We start from the raw sequence: 6250 nt of genomic DNA on the forward strand, positions 1-6250 counted from the left end.
TATATAAACTACACAATGAACTAAAAATACTTTACAAACTATTAGATTTGCAATTTCAGATATTTAAATTGACCATAAAAACTTGGATTTTCTTCTAATTAATTTTTGAATTCTTTAATCTAGATCCAAGAGTTTATGGCGGAGTCTGTATTTTCACGTGGATACAAATGTTTGTTTTTCCACTGCATTTGGAAATTTGTAATTTTATCATCGCTTAAGTTTTGGCTTTCCTTTTCTATCGTGGCCGCCTGATAGAAAATACATCGTCTGAGCTTATCGTAGCTCGAACTACTGTCCGGTATTGTGTGTGCTCCCGCGCGGAATAGAATAACATGAAGGCATCGAAAATAGGCTGAAATCGCCAAAGCCAATTAAATTTCAGTCATCACTTGGGCACTGAAATTACAAATTTGGAATCTTAGTAAATCACCAAATACAACTAAAACTTTCTGGAGCTAAAAAAAGTGTCGGATAATTTTGAAAAGTGCTAAAAAAAGAGCTAGGAGCTAAAGCCCAATTTTCGGAGCTAAATAGAAAAATAAAGAGCTAAATCTAGCTCCAAAAGCACCACAATGGCAACACTGCATACGAAACAGCATTCTGAATAATTCCAAAATATCCTATTCATGCTAACATGTTTTCGTTATGGCCAATACTTCGACATGCAAATGAAATTCCAAAGATAAAAATCCTAATAACATTTGCTCCGCCGACTATCTGTCCGTCTTTCTTTACTTTCGTATTTTTAGACAATTTTTTTGCCGGCACCTTTATGTACGTATGTATGACTAAATATACACATTCTCACAGATTCGAGATTTTCCTCAGGTCAATGTATCGGCCAGCACACTTGCACACAAACACATATGTATATATGTTACATACCCAGTAGCAAAAGGTAAGTACTAGGAAATTAGTTGGTAATAACTAGGGCTCCGAATCTCATGCACTAAGAAATCGAAAATATGTGCATATAACACCGTGCGACAAAAACCACAAATTTTTAAAACACGAAAAAATCAATATATTCATAAAACTAGGAGCACAACTAGCATATAGCATAACTGCGTTTTTAAATTTTCTCTCTGACGTCAGGACATTTTTTTTAAAGGACTTTGAAATTTCCAGCATATGATTGAATAAAAAAATTATTCAAAAGATTTTGTGTATTGTAGAGAAACAATATGGGCATCAGATAAAAGAAAAAATTCTGTAGAATTAAAAAAATAATAATTTTATGTTGCACCAGGACGAATAAATATTGAAAATGTCCTTTTAAAACTTTATGCTTGAATATCCTTGGAAATTTCCAATATTTATTTTTGAAAAAAATATATGTCAAGGACTAATATGTAAACTACCAACTCCTCGAATTTCATCCTTCTAACTTTATTAGTTTAGATAAAAAAAATTTACACTTCTCTTTATAAGATATTGATAGCTACAATATACATAAATGAAGATACTAGAATCATTACACTGTTCAGCACTCCGCTAGGTATTGTAAGCCGTCATCGATTCGCCACTTCTCCCTAGCTATGTTTGAGTTCCGGTCGCTTAAAGAAGAATTTTGTATGTGAAAGCAATAACAAAGTTAGCTAGCACGGATAGACAATAGCGAGTTTGGTTGTACCTCATTGAGTTCGTTCGTTTCGCCACTCGCTAACTGTTGGCGAATCGATGACGGCTATAGTAAATAGTAATTTCTCCGTTTTTCCAAGTTAGCCTCCGAAGTTCGATAAAAAATTATTTTTTATTATATGTTAAATATAGTCGTAGACGGCCTTCTTCTCCTATTTAAATGGTTTATAACTTTTTTCGCAAACTTGCTATAAACGGGAAAAGGTCGGGTCTTCGAAAAATAAAAACCTAATATTTCAAACGATTTGAACTGATTTTTAAAAAGTCGGTATCGGTGTAAACGTGATTAGACCCCCTTCTTCTCTTCTGATATGCGTATTTGTATACTTCGCATACAAAAATTTGAGAAAAAACACTTAAAAAGAAAAAATACCTGTTTTTTCTAAAAAAAAAAAAATAACAGAAAAATTACCAACCCATTTTTAAAAATTTGGTATCGTTGTAAAGGCGATTAAATACCCTTTCTTCTGGTATGCACACTTGAATACTTCGTATATAAGAATTTGAGAAACACCACTTAAAAGCAAAAAATTCGTTTTTTATAAAAAAAATATGTTAAACAAAAAAATTACAAACCGATTTTTAAAAACTTGGTATCGTTGTAAAGTATACCAGAAAAATTATACTTTTTTAATCCCAAAAGTTTCTGTTTTTATACACGAAGAAAACAAATTTAATTAAAAAAAATTTTTCCCTCTACATAAACTCTTGCCCCCTTAGGTGAAAGGCTGGCCTTTGTATATAAAAAAATTAAAGTATTTAAACCGTACGGTCAGTTTGTTCTTTTAGAGCGCATACATGGTTCCAAAATAACGATTCCACTATCTTCATTAATGTACATTGTAATTATAAATATCTTACAAAGAGAAGTATAACATTTTTTTTATCTAAAACTAATAAATTTGGAGGGACGAAATTCGAGGATGTGGTAGATAAAATATTAGTCCTTGAAATATATTTTTTTCAAAAATAAATATTGGAAATTTCCCAGGATATTCAAGCATAAAGTTTTAAAAGGACATTTTCAATACTTATCCTCCTGGTGCTCCCAAAAATTATTTTTTTTCTTTCTACAGAATTGTTCGTTTTAATTGATACCCATATTGTTATTCTACAATGCATCGAATCTTTTGAATAATTTTTTTATTAAATCATATTCTAGAAATTTCAAAGCCCTTTAAAAAAAATCCTGACGTCAGAGAGAAAAACTAAAAACGCAGCTTTACTATATTTGGCCCCCAGCTTTGTGAATATATTGATTTTTTTTGTGTGTAAAATTGACTGTCGCACAGTGTTATATGCATTAATAATTCAAAAATATGAGCTTAAACAAGTAAAATAATAATAATAATAATAATAATAATAATAATAATAATAATAATAATAATAATAATAATAATAATAATAATAATAATAATAAAACCAACGGTTTTACCCTCCATTCCCGCCCATGCGCAGGAGGGGCGCAGTCCGCATGACGTACGGGACCAGTATTGTCAATTTTTGCGCCGTGTCACGATTGGCAGGAGTTTGTTAAGTATCGAGATCTAAAACTAAAACTAAAACTGTTCAGCTACAGAACTAAATTCATCAGCCGTTTTTATGTCTTTATTTTAATGATTAATTTATTGAGAGAGGACAGTATCGATTTTTTAATGCTGAAAAGTGAATCAGATATATCAAATGCGCTAGAATGAGAGTTAAAATCCTGGCATAAGCAACGGAGTGGCTCGTGTAATTCAAAATTAGATTTACAAGTTTTAAAAAATAGGGGATAAAAGTGCCTTGATACACGGGAGGTAACATTAAGGCTAACTTCGCCCAGAAGAAGCGGACTTGAAATTGAGCCTGTTAGTAATTTAACTATAACAAGTAAGAAAGTCTAAGTTCGGGTGGAGCCGAACATTAAATACCCGGCGCAAGTATTAAATATATGTTTTTTCACCTTTCCGAAAGCTACCGCTAGATGGTAAGCCGGGGTGTATTAATTTTGAGTAAATTAGCGTCATTTTACAAAATTTTACCATAAGCGTATTTCTTGGTAAAGAATTGTTGCAAGCATCAATTTTGAATAAATTAGCTTTAATATTTACTGATTTATCGAAGATTTTGTATTTCTCTAAATTACTGTATATGGAATGTGGGCGTGGTTATTGTCCGATTTTTTTATTTTCGGCCATTTAGTATGCTGTACCAAGGCCAACAACTGTGCCAAGTTTGGAAGAAATTGGTGCAGCGGTTACCAAGATAAACACATGTAACCATATGTGGGCGTGGCTACGCCCATTTTCCAAAAATTTATAATATTCTTATTTTTCGTCTGAAAGTTATTGTAAATATCAATTTTGAGTGAATTATCTTCAGTAGTTACTAAAATATCGCAGTTTTCGTATTTCTGGAAATTACCGTTATATGGGAAGTGGGCGTGGTTACAGTCCATTTCTCCCATTCAATACCAACCTACCATGGATTAACGGAAATCAATAAATCAGTAATTTCCAAGTCCTCCGTCATCGAGTGTCCACTCCCCACTTCCCCTGCGTTGACCAAGCGCAACACCCACCCCAACTCTCGTGCTCAGCACTCCATACCTAATGATCTTCCGACATTAACAAACTCCTGAGTTCAGCTTATCATTTTTTTTTTCTAACTCTTTATTCACAATCTCAACTTATCCACTATTTTTAACACTATGAACAATTCCCTTCTACCACCCTAATGCTAACATATACATTAACTTCATAGAAAAAGAAATTCAGTGTTTTTTTTTTTTTTTTCTCCTATTGCCTATTAATCCTAAGCACTGCTCCTACTTTTTCCACTAATATCCCAATCTCTGAACCAAAGCAATGCCTCAAAAGTAAATAAAGGTTTAATCTTATACCTTAAAAAAATAATTGTCTTTTTTCTCACCCTAATACATGTTTCCTACTACTTAAACGTATCTAAATTCATATTCACTACCAATGACTTCTAACTTCCGAATCGGCTCTTTCTGTACATGTAAATTCCGTAATGAGGCCACTTTGCCCTCAATGCTAGTTCAAGATTAGTACAACAAAGAAAACCCGATAAAGATGGGTTTAATTTACGTGCATACATATGTCCCGCGGGCCTATATGTATATATATGTATATATATGTGCATATATGTATAGTATTATATTCAGAGACAATTCATGTACTCACCTTGGCCTCCAGCGATGATGGTACCAGCATGCTGTCGAGAACCTGTGTGGAGAGTTAGAGAGCCTACTATATATACCGACGGCTATACATACATATGTACACCTGCAGCCACGGTGCTGAGGTCTGTGCCTACTGCCCTACTGGTTTTAAAGTAAAACCACTCGCTCGTGATTCCGGACGGCGAGCGAATCGGAAAACTACCGGGGAAAATACGCATGTGTAAAAAATCAAAAAAAATTGAAAATTAAAACTTAAGAAAATAAAATTTAATGCGACTTAACTCAAACTTAAAAGTGGCGAAACGACATGTGTAAAAAAATAAGATCAGTGAACCTAACTCAGAAAGTGCCCTGTGACTCGAACTCTAAAGGAAAGTCAAAAAAAAAAAAAATACTTGCATGTACAAATGTATATCTATGCATACATATACTGCCAATAGCGAACGGAAAAGAAACCAAAAATATAAATTCGCATGTCCGTCTGGCTATGGCATACATGTGAGCATAGGTATATATGTAGTACATGCTGAATGCAATCCAAAAAAAAAATTTTAAAAAAAACTATTGTGTTGAACCAAATTATGCAAATAAAAAACCATGTGCTAAGCAAAAATAACACCTAGAAAAAATCGGGAATTGAATTCATGCCCGCAAAGGTCGGGGATGGCAAACCCGAAGAAAGCGGAATAACTAAGAAGGAATGCAAAAATCAAGTAAAATAAAGCAAGGTATGTAAGAGCCCTGAGTTCCCTACATACATACGTATAGGAGAAGCTTAAACTAGGTAAGAAAAAAGAATGTGCATAAAACTAAACAAAAGCAATTAAGTGCGAGAATTCAAGATGATCGCGGCGCAGCTGCGGATCAGCGGCGTAGGCGCTGCGCTGGCCTGTTACGCTCCTGCTGTGGATGCTGTCCCACGATGTCACGCTCTCCTCTGCTTCTAACAGAACTGCTCTCCGTGGCTTGATGCTCCTTCTCGCTTATTACTTTCCCGGTGTTAACTAGTATGAACATGCGTATGAAGATCCCGTGGTTGATAATTTGTTCCGTCCAAATCTTCCAGACCAGCTGTTCGTTGTGATGTTTGTATTTGCATATATCTGTGTATGTGCGCTGTTATATTTGTAGCTGTTGGCTTTAAATGTATGCGTCGATGTGTGTTCATGTGTTCGGATGTGTGTACACGAGTGGATTGGTGAAGGAGTTGGCTTAGCTTTAGTGCGTCTGCCCACAGCTTTTTCCACGTTCCGTATAGTGCAAGATACGCTTGGTGTGGAGTGGAGGTCCTTTTATGCATGGGCGACCTGGGGGTAGAAAAACTTTAATTTAGTCTACTGCTTAGACATCTACTGGCTTATGTGACTTTCTGCTCTTGTTTTCTTTAACGTTAATTTGCCGCCGGCTTACTTACACACATAT

At 34.4% G+C, this 6250-nt stretch overlaps 1 long non-coding RNA gene across 1 annotated transcript in view; it reads right to left on the bottom strand.

Moving 5' to 3' along the window:
- The window catches only part of LOC118747609, a 122959-nt gene that overhangs the window by 115672 nt on the left and 1037 nt on the right, over positions 1-6250 (bottom strand). The gene's annotated exons all lie outside the window — the stretch shown is intronic.

Source organism: Rhagoletis pomonella, unplaced genomic scaffold (assembly GCF_013731165.1).
Source record: "Rhagoletis pomonella isolate Grant_MI unplaced genomic scaffold, Rhpom_1.0 Rhpom_scaffold_00001, whole genome shotgun sequence".
Taxonomy (NCBI): Eukaryota; Metazoa; Arthropoda; class Insecta; order Diptera; family Tephritidae; genus Rhagoletis; species Rhagoletis pomonella.